This window comes from Lactuca virosa, chromosome 4 (assembly GCF_052849685.1).
Source record: "Lactuca virosa cultivar CGN04683 chromosome 4, Lactuca_virosa_CGN04683_v6, whole genome shotgun sequence".
In the NCBI taxonomy this organism is placed as follows: Eukaryota; Viridiplantae; Streptophyta; class Magnoliopsida; order Asterales; family Asteraceae; genus Lactuca; species Lactuca virosa.
In genome coordinates, this window is record NC_136429.1 from 401919342 (window position 1) to 401933763 (window position 14422).

The following is a 14422-nucleotide window of genomic DNA, read 5'->3' on the forward strand; positions in this document are numbered from 1 at the left end:
AGATCATTAAGGGTCATGTCGTGATCCTGTCATCAGGAAGTGACTAAAGAACCCAGTCAACAGCCAACTTCTTCGAGACTTCGACACCCAACTCTCCCTGCATGTCAATATGTGACTTCATCTCCAAGATGTGAGCACATATAGACATTGCTTGCCAATAGAGATTGAGTTACCTTGAACTTTTCAAGAACTTTTTGGTTAGGGAGAGTGATTGGAGGAGGTGGAGGAAGAGAAGTATGATTTCCATGATCCAATCGCGGGACATCATCTTCATTAGGAAAGCTTGTTCCAAGAGATTTGGGAACATCATAGTTGTCTGAACCAGACATCTACAATGGGAGAAATTCAAGTTAGTTGATTTAAGTCCTTAATATAACACCCAATATGAAATATTAATGCTAGAACCCAACACAATATTTTATAACTTGGAAGAGGGATGTCGTAATCCAATCTATAAAATATTTGAAGGTAGGCGAATGACGATTCACCAATTTCCACCATGAAAAACCTAATAGGGTATTGGGTTTTAATTGGATTGAAACTCCTAGATCCTTTGAGATTCATTGAACTATCCAATGACATGTTTAAATCTCGATTGTCCCCTCTCAAGTTTGTGACTGGGATGCCGAGGATCAAAAACAACGTGTGAATAACCATGTAAATTAACTTGGTACCCTTAACTTTATCACCTAATCGATGTCTCGGTTACCCACACGCGCTCCACCGATCTATGATAAACATTAAGTCACCCTTTGCCACTCTTACTAGTCCATGTTAGTGTACCGGTTACCCACACACGCTCCACCAACGACTTGGTAAGGTACAAAGTGTAATTTCATGGGTTAGCACCAAATTCACATTTTCCTAAGTAACTAAGATTGAGAATTTATAAGTGTTTAGTTACTTAGTATTTATCATTATACTTTTAATGAAGGGAGAATTAATGTCCTGTCAAACCCGTTCGGCTAACGACCCTCCGCCAGTCAAGGAAGCGGTGGGTGAGAGTGGACACCCATTAACCTGCCATTTTATAGGCAGTAACCTTATACCCTCCTTATAGACCGGCTTCATGAATGAGGCCTACTAACCGGTAAGATTGACTTTGTTCTTATACATATATATAACTATTAACTATTAATATTATAATAGTATAAGGGTTGAATTTTAACTTTTAAAATTCTAAGGGTTTACTTGGAATTAAAGTCTTCATGGGGGGAAACTTTACAAATTCCAAAACATGAGGAAAAGTTTTGAACAATTCAAAAACTTTTGGTTTCCATAACTTATGAGTTTAAAGTAGTTTTAATGAAAAAACTCTTCAAGTTCCATAATTTGAGGACAAGTTATGGAAGACTTTAAAACATTTAAAAATGAGACTCTTTGTTTTCATAACTTATGGAAATTTTATGAGTTTTAAAAATCATAAATGTGACTTTTTATATAACTTGAGGACAAGTTACAAAAACACATTTTATGAAAAACTTTTAGATCAATTTGGATTGAAAACAAATTATCACATAATTTTTCTATTAATCTAAACTAACTCATAAGAACTAGATAATTCAAATCAAACAATTTTCATGTAATTAGCCTAACCATTAAACTAATACAAAACATGAATCTATTGACAATTATCTTTTGAATTGGATTAGCATGAACATTACCACATCAAAAACAGGTTTATAAGTTCAAAAACAGCTTAGGGTAATGTTCCTAGTCCAATTCCAGCCAAAAAACTCGAATATATGTTGTCAGGGGCTCTAACTCGCCGAGTGCAAGAACAAACTCGACGAGTTGGATGAGTTTGTTCATGGACTCGTCGAGTCCCCTGTCCAGACAGCAAAAAAAATTCGATTTTTTCATCTTTTTCAGCAATTTGCATCAAGTATAATTGAAAACAAGTCTTGGCTCTGATACCACTGATGGGTTTTAGTATACTACAACATCCTATGGTGCACATACAACCCTAAATACCTTGGATCTATGTTTTCACTAATTATACATGCAAAGGTGTTTCCAAGGCATAAACCTATAACTAGCATGCATTTGACATAAAGCATATAAAATACTAGTTATGGTGACATACCTTTTATGTAGCTTGAAGTCTTGATGTATTTGGCCTTAAGAGCTTAGCCTTAATAGTGTGGAAGCCTCAAATGAAGTCACAACACATCATGGACAAGGATGAAACTTGAGAGAGAATCTCCATGCACCAAAAACACCTCCAAGGACTACAAGAACTTCTAGTGGTTTTTTAGGCAATGAAATATATATATATATATATATATATATATATATATATATATATATATATATATATATATATATATATATATATATATATAAGGGTCATGGATATAATCCAAATCCATATCCATGGGTTTTATGATCCATGGTTCATTTGGCCCAACTCTTTATGTATCCATACATAAACTTGGTCCAACATGGATCATAAGCCCACATATAAATATAACTAATTACCATAATTAGTCCCCATAGATTTAATTAGTCTCTTTTTTATCACTAAATTAATTCCAAATTAATTCTTGATCAATACTAATTAAAACATATGATTTCATATTAATATATTAGAACTTAAAATATATTAATAAATGATATATAACCTTCTCTCAAAAGTCCATCCTAACAAATTGTCCTGATGATATGCAACCCAAATGGACCATGGTACTCTCGGGTCGAGTACATACCAATAATAGTTGTGGGCTTAGACATCTAATCCAACAATAAGGGACTTGGTATCGCATCCTTATCCAGAAAACGATCAAGTGGTGCCACGTATGCCAGAGGAAGAGAGCGATTATGATCCGATGATGCCCCTACCGCCTACCCCAGTATCTGCTGATGCCGAGCCATTTGATTATTAGGAAGAACTCGACGACGAGGGGGAGCATCCTGGCGAAGAGATCAGTAGAGTAACTACATACAGTTCACCCTACCCAGATTTATCTTCCCACCGGAACCATAAGTAGATTCGGGAGGAGGACCCTACTGAGTCGGAGTCAACCCCAGAGACTGATGCTCCCCTTCCCCCATCCTCTCTCAGTATTCATGCTTCGGGACCCAGGATTATCACTACCCCCAGCAAATCCATTCCTATCCCATCCCGCAAGAGGGAAGCCTCATCGTCATTATCACCGAGATCATCAAAGAAGCCTTACCCCACCTACAAATGGACACCCCACGTGGATGAATGGATGCGGGAGGATAGTATTGAGTTTTATGAGGTCGGAGATTCCTCCCAGGCGCCTAGGTGCAGTCCCATCCCAAAGGATCCCACAGATCGAGAGATCATAGTGTTAGTCCCTCGAGTAGCACGAGACGCGGATCGTATATATCATGTGGAAGAGGATCGCGACTCGCTGAGGAGGGAGGTTAGGTTTTTAGCTGGTAGAGTTAGGGAGTTAGAGGAGGGGAGAGATTTTGAAGAGATGAGGATCCTCCACGCATATGATTATATGGAGGAGATTCTTTCTCTAGTACGGTATCATCATATCGTGATTGAGATTCATGGGCAGCATGTGAGGGAGACGAAGTTAAGGTTGGTAGTGTCAGTGAAAGGTACAACCACTATGGAGGTTATGATCAGTTCCCTTCAGCACCAGTTAGCGCATACAGTGGCTTGGATGATTGTTTGTTTTGGGTTGTGGTAGATAGTTCTAGCCAAGGAATGCTAGGAACTATGATTTTTTGGTTTGAGGGAAGGAAAAGTAGCGTAGAAATGTCTTTTTCTTGTAAAAAATAGATGCTTTTCCTATTCAAACTACACCATTGTACACTCTTTTTGGAAAAACTTATGTAAAAGTTTGTGGAAATTAATGAAAATTATGTGATCTTATTGTATATTGTGGTACTTATTTGATTTTTTTTCTTCATACAGTTAACTCTCTTAACTAAATTATCAAAGTAAAACTCAAAATTTCTCATAACAATTAACATATACCATAAATTTAGAATCATGCCTCACACAGAAGGAAACTAGGACAACCCGAACCCAATCCCGAGCCTATGAGCTCAGCCGAAATTAAGGCATTAGTAGCCCAAATCATAGCTGATGAAATAGCAAACCTAGAAACCCCATAGGAACATAGGATTAAGAGGAAATGGAGGTGAGAGTTGATAAGGAGATAACTGAGGTCCAAGCAGGGTCTGTTCATATAAAGATTTTATGAACTGTAAGCCAAAATCCTTCCATGAAAACGGAGGGGCAGTTGGGTTGACTGGGTAGATAGAAAATATGGAGCCTATTTTTCAGATAAGCTTTTGTCCAGAGGACTATAAAGTTAAGTTTCTTACGTGCACCCTAGCAGACGCAACCCTAAGCTGGTGGACCAGTTACACAAAGACCATGGTCGTTAATCTAGTTCCAGTAGCTGCCCCATTAGCAATGTCTCCTTATAGATTGGCATTGTCGGAGATGTAGGAACTCTCCAGCCAACTAAAAGAACTTCTTGGCAAAGGTTTTATTAGGCCATGTTTCTCGCCTTAGGGAGCACCCATTCTTTTGTCAAGAAGAAGGACGGATCTTTTCGAATGTGCATAAACTATAGAGAGCTAAATAAGTTGACCATTAAGAATCGATATCCACTACCTCGAATAGACGATCTATTTAATCAACTACAAGGATCCAATTGCTTCTCTAAGATCGACCTGAGATATGGATATCATCAACTTAGAATCATCGAATAGGACATTCCAAAGACTGCTTCCAGAACATGTTATGGTCACTATGAGTTCTTGGTCATGTCGTTTGGATTAACCAATGCCCCAACTATTTTTATGGATCTCATGAATCGAGTGTGCAAGCCCTACTTGGACAAATTTGTGATCGTATTCATCGACAATATTTCGGTATACTCATGAACCAAGGAAGTGCACGAGCAACATCTTCGAGTGATCCTAGAGCTTTTAAGGAAAGAAAAGTTGTATGTAAAAATCTCTATGTGTGAATTTTCGATAAGAGAAGTACACTTTCTTGGACATGTGGTAAGCAGTAGAGGAATTTATGTAGACCCTTCCAAGATCGAAGCGGTAAAGAATTGGGAAGCACCCAAGACGCCAACAGAGGTTTGTCAATTTTTAGGACTGGATGGCTATTATCGGAGATTTATAAAAAATTTCTTTTGCATAGCCAAACCCCTCACAACATTAACCCAAAAATAAATAAAGTTCGTTTGGGGAGACCAACAAGAAACAACTTTCCAAAAGCTGAAAGAAATGTTGTGTAGCGGCACCGATACTATCTCTTCCAAAAGGTACAGATGACTTCGTAGTAGATTTTCATGCTTCACATTAGGGTTTGGGATGCATATTAATGCAAAAAATAGAAGGCCATAGCCTATGCCTCAAAACAACTCAAGGTTCTTGAAAACATCTACACAACCCATGACCTAGAGTTGGGAGTGGTATTTTTTTTCTGTGAAGATTTGTTGTCATTACCTTTACGGAAGAAAGTGTGTAGTATACACGGACCACAAGATTCTGTAATACATATTCGATCAAGAAAGAGATCAACATGAGACAAAGAAGATGGTTAGAGTTGCTAAATGACTATGATTATAAGATTCATTATCATCCAAGAAAGGATAATGTCGTAGCTGACGCCTTGAGCCGTAAAGAACGAGTTAAACCTCGTAGAGTCAAAGCACTTTTGATGATTATTCATTCTAATCAAATCTCGTAGATTAGAAGTGCTCTAATCGAGGATTTAATGGAATAAAACGTTAAAGAAGAAGGCATTAGAGGAATGGAAAGACAACACGTAATTAAGGATGATGGAACGAGATATTTCATGAACCGAGTATGGCTTCTGAATTTTGGAGAGGTCAAGGAACTAATTCTAAATGAGGCCTATGGGACTATATATTTCATCCATCATGGAGCAGATAAGATGTATTTGGGCTTAAAAGCCCTTTATTGGTGACCAAACATGAAGGCTGAGATTACGACCTACGTAAGTAAACGCCTAACATGTTCCAAGGTCAAAGTTGAACATCAACGACCTTTAGGGTTGTTGCAACAACTTGAGATTCCTAAGTGGAAGTAGGAGCAGATCGCAGTGGACTTTGTTACCAAATTGCCAAAGACTATTGCTGGTTACGACACTATTTGGGTAGTTGTCGATAGATTAACCAAGTATACTTACTTCATACCAATAGAAGAGACCGATAATATGGAGAAGCTGACCAGGACGTACCTTAGAGGTTGCCAGATTGCATGGGATACCCTTATCTATTATATCAGACAAATATAGAAGATTTACTTCTCGCTTCTGGCAATGTTTTCAAAAATCCCATGGTACTCGCCTGGATATGAGTACAGCATACAATCCTGAAACCGATGGGCAATGTGAAAGGACCATCCAAACACTGGAAGACACTCTCAGAGCATGTGTGATGGACTTTGGAAGTGCATAGGATACTCATATCCCTTTGGTTAAGTTCTCATATAATAATAGATATCACATGAGCATTAAAGCAGCACAGCTTGAAGCATTATACGACCGAAAATGTCAATCCCCCATTTGTTGGGCGGAAGTTGACGATACCCAACTGGCCAAGAAATTCATAGGGGATACCCTACGAATGGGCAAAGACTAAAAAGATAGTGCAGATATGTGAACGAATGAAGGTAAAAATGACCATCAGAAGAGATACGCTGATATAAGGCGTAAACTCCTAGAATTCCAAGTCGGAGATAGTGTGATGCTCAAAGTATCTCCTTGGAAAGTAGTTATAAGGTTTGGAAAGTGGGGTAAACCGAATCCGATGTACATAGGACCATTCGAAATCCTTTACAAGATAGGTCTAGTTGCCTATCGACTTAGGTCACCCCTAGAGCTTAATAACGTGCATGATGTCTTCCATGTTTCTAATCTTAAAAAACTTCCTTTCCGACAATACGCTCTTCATTCCATTTAATGAAACTCAGATTAACCCTGAACTTAACGTCATCGAAGAGCCAGTAAAAATCATGGATAGAGAGGTCAACCTAATCAAGCAGACTTGGATTCCCATTGTTAAGGAACGACGGAACTCTAATAGAGGAGTAAAATACACATGTGAACTAGAGGACCAAATAAAGGACAAGTACCCTCACTTGTTCGTAGGAAGCCCGACAACAAGAAAAAACTTCGGGATAAAATTTCTGAAACAGGAGGAGAATGTGACAACCGAGAGGATTCCATCACTGATCAACATTAGGAAATAGTAGGAAAAATATATGTAATAGCTTAATATTGTAATATTTGATTTTAGAGATAATAAAAATCAAATGTGTCATTACAATTATCGGTTAAAATTACTATTAGGCTCAAAAATTAGCGTCTAAAAAGTTGTATCGTTTCTAAGTTGGTTAACATACTTGGAAAGTACTCTTTAACGTGATCTCAAGGGTATAAGATTTGTAAAAATTTGACTCCAAAGTAAAGAGTTATGGATTTTATAAAAATAGAAATCAACCGAGTAATTAAAATTCAGTATGTCAAAACAGTACCTAGAGATTGGTTGAGTTTTGATTAAAAGTGCAAAAAGGAGATTCTTACTACTCCTTAAGATATAAAGTCTAAGACAAAGAGTGCCGAAAACGGGATCCGTATGAGAGATATGATTTTTTGTAAAATCATTTATTTTTATCCTCATTAGGCACAAAAATGTAAGTCAAAACTAGCTAAAGCAACCTATAGTAGAGTTGTAGTACCCATTGAGATCAGCACATAGATATAAAGAGAGCTAAGATCGGAGCTCGCATGAAAAAGTTATGATTTTTGCAAAAACTTTTTGTGTGCACGAGGTACGCGTCTGTGCCTATCACACACCAGACACCGGATTCCAGAAGATTGCGAGTGACGTGACCAATTTGGGAAGTGACATGTGGCCTTATCTGGATGGAGACACGATGATCATGCACGACACATGCATATATTTGCGCCGCGCCTACCCCAAATCCATGACTAGAAATAGAGGGCAGTGCAGAGCTCATTTCTCACACCCTCTAAAACTCGCTCTGTCTTCATCTCAAAGCTACTGCCCTTAGGAACGGTTCCTAGAGTCTCGGGCCCGATTCAACCCCACAACAACGGTCTCACGCGACTAGGGTGAGTTCATGGCCCGTATTTTACTATTCTAAATGTTTTGCCAGCCGGGGGGGGGGGATACATACTTATCAAAATGCTTTATCAAATTATATTTATATCTATAAATGTCAATCATTTTATAAAGCTTAAAACATTAGGATAATGTGGCTATAGATATTATACCTAGTTGTAAGGTATATATTATGCCTAAGAGTTATGATGTCCGATAGTCTAGGAAGAGATAATAACTAGAGGTTATAATGGCCAATTCCCTAGGATAACATAGTACTTAGAAGTAATGCTGGTCAAATATAGGGATATGCACCATACCTAATCGTTAGTATGCCCAAATATCATGTTTTCAAAATAACCATAATTAAGGTATATAGATATGTATCTCAAGATCATATATATATATATATATATATATATATATATATATATATATATATATATATATATATATATATATATATATATATATATATATATATATATTGTTACGTATGGTCCATTAGCATGGTCCAGATGAGAAGACTTGGCCTGCCAACCTTGTCTAGCGCCTGCAGCTGACGCTCTCCTAATGTCCGCTCCTTGCACTCACCTGGTGACCCTAGGAGGCCTCACCCAGCTCCTTCCTAGCTGGGCCAGAGTTGGGCCGGCCGAAGGCCTAACCTAACTCTCCCTAGACTTAATTGTCCCCTATAAATATAACATAATCTTCCCTATGGTGGGGGACCTTTTCCAGAGATCTAAACCCTAGAGACTCCATGGCCTAACACACACCCCACACACCAAAGTGGTTCTCTCCGATTAGGAGAAACTCGTTCGTCCTCAACACCGATCTAACTTGATGGTCGAAGCTTGCTCTCGGGGCACAGTCCTTGGCACAACGCTAGCGACTTTGTTGTGATGGTTGCTCATGTATCTTGTTGGAAACCTACTGAAGTCATAAGGTCCATATTCCCGATCCGAATCCTACACATAAGACCCTACAGCCTGATGACATGTCGTTATATATATATATATATATATATATATAAATATATATATATGTGTGTGTGTGTGTGTGTGTTTATATACACACACACAAAATAATTATGAGATCTAAAAGATATAATTATCAAATATAAAATTGAAGGGGTTTATATAATGATAATTATAGGAAATCACTAAGATAAAAAATAAAAGATAAAATATCTAAGGTTAATGCGTTAGTGAGCTATTAATATTCATCCTTAGCCTGATTAAATTCTGCTAACCCGATACATATAATCGTTAATCTTGCGAGAGCTAGAAAATATGTATAGATCTATACGGGGATTGACACCCCCACCTGTAATTGCTAGCTGCAATCCTGGCATGATAACTTTCTTATTAATCACTATTCGACGTTCGATGAAGCGTATGGCAGGGAAATCACTAGTCAAATAGTTTCGATTATAGGGGTCATGGTAATACATTACAAACACCTTAGAGATCAGACTACCATTAGGGACGCCTTAGAATGGTTGATAAAATACATTAGGATTAGTTAGATATTCTACAAAGATAGTAAATTAGGTTTAATAAAACATCCTAGAAGATAACAAGATAGTATCGTTAGATATCATGCAGAAATAGTAAGCTAGGGTTGATAAAATACTTTAAGAAAGGTTTTTCTAAAACAAAAATGATTCTTAAATTAATACACCCAAGTAAACTATAAAACTTGTGCACTCAACAACATTATGTTGTTGTTTTCAAAAATATAGTTATTCTCAGCCAGATGAGTGTGGAGGATAGTTGTGCCGATGAGGAGGTTTTCGAGGAAGCTCGTTGAAGTTTAGTTCCGACCGCTTATCATTTCTAGTAATGCTTAGGATGTGTGCTTGACTTTCAAAAAATGTAATCCCAAGTAATTTAAAATAAATAAAATTAATGTTTGTGATATACTTTTGTGTTATATATATATATATATATATATATATATATATATATATATATATATATATATATATATATATATATATATATGTACATATATATATATATATGCCTCGATCTAATTTCCCAACATTCGCACTGCCCGACGTTTCCGCCGTGGGTCGGGGGTGTAACAGGTTTCACAGATTCAATGTATTGTGTTTGAGTTCTGATGCGAAAGGCTGTTCGTAGCTATATTTTATAGGTCTTCATTTGTATATGCAAATTGTTTGTTAGCGTTTTTATTTTTTGTTCACTTAGGTTTCACAGTTTTATGTTCTGTTTCTTTTGACAACTGTATGTACCTAGGTATCCTGACCTCATTGGTCAGAGCCTAACTAATCCATTTGTACTCACTATATAAGGGTTGTTAATTGGTCGTATCTTTTAAGAGCTGTCTTACTTCATTGTATTGACATACCTTTTACTCTCTAATTGAAAACCATATCTTATTTACATCATCATGTTCAATTATATACATCATGTCTTTACTTATTTCATACTTATAGAATCTATAGACCCTATCATTCATGACTCCCACAAATACCCCATATTATAGTTTTCTTGAGAATTTCAAGTTGTATTCACCTATCTCTCATTGATTCCACATCTTAAACCATAGTCGACCTATACTCCATTCACATTTATTCAATAAATTTTCCATCATGGTGGCTTCAAACCTAACATATCAACTTATTCATCTTGTTCCTATGTCTCCTAAAACTTTTCCATATATCCTATATGTTCCTAAATAAGCACATCGATCACCATACACCCCATGCACCTATCCTTTACTTACCCATTCTAAACATGGTATTACGAAGCCAATCCACCAACTAAACCTCCTTAACACCACCATTTCACCAAGATATCGTTTGTACTTACAAGATTTTGGGGCCCTAACTAGATATATGCCATAAACAAGTAGTTAAAATATCTTATATAATCGAATGTGACTCTTTATTCTTTGTCTCACCACAATTAATATTTTCGGTCGATGTGCTTGTATAAACTTAAACTCAACGTAGATGGGTTCTTAGCCTATTACAAAGTATGTCTCGTGGCTATTAGAAAGAGTCAATAAACTGTCACCAATTAGGATGAAACATTCATCTTGTTCTCAGTATGGTTATTATCAATGCATTTATGTGCCTTGCCATTATTCGTAACTGTCTCCCATCATTCGTAAATTGGCCGATTCAATATCTTTCTCTATCGATCTCGCAAAATGACTTAAGTAAACTTTTTCTATGTTTTCCAATACATTCTTAAAAATTAATTAAATCATCATGCACTACAATAATAGCGACCTATAACAACGAGACCTACAAGGACGATTTCAGTGATGTCCATAGATAAACCTATAGCGACAACATGTCGTCTCCATAGAGTTTACCAGAAAATATTGACCTTTAATGTTATAGAGTCGACATGTCTTCTCAATAGTTAGGTGGGAAACAAAAAAGATTTAGATGAGTCTTGAAAATCTATGGGGACATGTCATTGTCACACAACAAAATAAAAAACATTTTGTTTTTTAATTAGTTTACTAAAATAATAAACGACATTGTTTCTTTTTCTGGCTATAGCAACGACTTTTTGTTGCTACACGCTGGCCTACAGAGATGTGGTGTCGTTGTTATAGGTTGACTTATTGTGACGACATGTCATTGGTATATATGAACTTAAGACAACAAAATTTCGTTGTTATAGATAGACCTATAGGACGACGTATCGTCGCTACACATTATTATTATTATTATTATAATTATTATTATATTTTGTAAAAGTATATAAGGACTAAACTATAAAATAAAATATGTCGTCATTAAAAGGGGACCTCCAATGACGAAAATAACGGCGACGAAAAAATGGGCATATAGCGATAAAGTCATCCTATACCTATGGCGACAACTTTTTTCGTCTTGCTTCTTATTTTTGTAATATTTAAGGAGGAGATAATTGTTTATACTTAGAGACAAATTACAAAATGATTTAATATTATAAATTATTTTATATGATTAGGATATAAACAACTTAAGAGAAATTTTGAGTAAGTCCTAATATTTTGGGTCAATTTATAATTTAATTGCTAACATTTTTTTTTTTGAAAAAAAAATCTTAATTATCTAATTTTATATGATAATCTGTCATTTTTTGTTGAAAAAAAAATAGTATGACGTTAATTTGGATAAAATATAAAATAATTGAAACTTTTATGTTCAAAAAATAAAAATTGTGATTAAATCCTAATCTGATCCAAAATATTAGGACATTATCGAAGATTTCCCTAATAAATCTCCATAAAAGTCTTAATATTTTGGGAAGATTTTTTAATAAGATCCTATTTTTTTAGCAAAAAGTCACGACTATGTAACTTTGTGAATAGAAAAACCAAAGAAACATGCTAATTTATTCACTTTAGTCTTTTTTGACATGTTCAGCAGGTCATGAGACCAAATCATTAATTTTTCCAAAATAATTAGATTTTTTCTACAGACTTCGTCAAAATTTATATATAATATATAAAAGTAGTTTTACGTATTTATATATATATTTTTATGTATTTATGTATTTTTTTAAGTTTTTATATGTATATGCTTACGTATTTTTATGTATTTTAAATGTATAATCGTATTTTTTTTGTACATATTTACATATATTTAAGTATTTTACATATTTTTATATGTAATTTTTTTTTATCTAATACATATTTATTTGTATTTTTACGTATTATGTATTTTTTAAGTTTTTCATATAGATTTCTATATATATATATATATATATATATATATATATATATATATATATATATATAATGTATAACCGTATTTTTTTACGTGTTTATATGTATTTTTAAGTATTTTGTATATTATTATGTGTACTTTATGTATTACATATTTATATGTATTTTTACGTATTATATATTATTTATAGTTTTTATAGAGATGTTTATGTATTTTTATATATTTTAAATGTATAATCGTATTTTTTTTACTTCAAGTCGTCTTCACATTTTATTCAATTCTCACAGCTTCCTCCGGTATGTGTAGATGGTTTTCCTACATACACATATATTTTAAGATTTTTCCATTCGCTTATCTTAAAATTAAATATCAAATTTAAAAACAAAATAATAATTTATGCACATACGAAATTTGGGGTTCCCTTGAGACCACATGAGGCTGGTGAAGTTTTCGTATGTGCATAAATTATTTTTTTTCTTTTTTAATTCTATGTTTAATTTCAAGATAAAGAAATGAGAAAAGCTTAAAATATTTTGGTATATAGGAAAACCATCTAAAAAAACTCGAAGAAGCTGTAACAATTGGATGAAACGTTGAAGACGAATTAAAATACAAAATATATATAAGTACATAAAATAATATAACTATACATCCTCCTAATAAATAAAGAACTTTTTGTCACATGTCACACTCTTATTGATTTGACCACATGTCATTTTGTGGTTATTTTCAATTAATTTTTTTCCATATGACATTTTATGGTTTTTACATTTTATTAACTTCTACATAATATTTAAATGTAATAAATTTAATAATAAATGCATATCAATTTCATTAATTTACTTCCGTCTAATTTCAGATTTTCTAAATTAAAGTTTCATTAGTTTCCTTTATTTATTTATATAAATTATTTGTTTAATTTAAAAGAAAAACAAACAATTTAATTTTAATAATTCAGTATTTTTCTATTTTTTTTGTTATAAATTCAAACTTCTCAAATGTTTAGAATTTCATATTTTTTTTCTTTAAAATGAACCCATGTAATACATGGGTCTTACACTTAGTTTAAAATACATAAACATCTATATAGAAAACTTAAAAAAATACATAAATATGTAAAAATACATATAAAAACGGAATACATAAAAAAAATAACATATAAAAATACCAAAAATATGTAAAATACTTAAAAATAAATATAAATATGTACGAAAATACGTTGGTACATTTAAAATACATAAAAATACGTAAATATATACATATAAAAACTTTAAAAAAATATATAAACATGTAAAAGTAGATATAAATACGTAAAAAACACGTTTATATATTATATATAAGTTTTGACTAAATTAGTAAAAAGTCCTATTATTTTGAAAAATTAACGATTTGGTCTTATAACCTACTAAATAGATCAAAAATGACTAAAGTTAATAAATTAGTCGGTTTTTTGAGCTTTTCTATTTAAATTCTTAAAAAGTCGGGACTTTTCTATTGAAAAGAATGGTTTTATTAAAAAAAAAAAAAAAAAAAAAAAAAAAAAAAAAAAAACATCAAGTATTTTGATTTTTCTAGAGATTTTCCAAAATAAAAATATAAAGAAAAAAGGGTGTATATT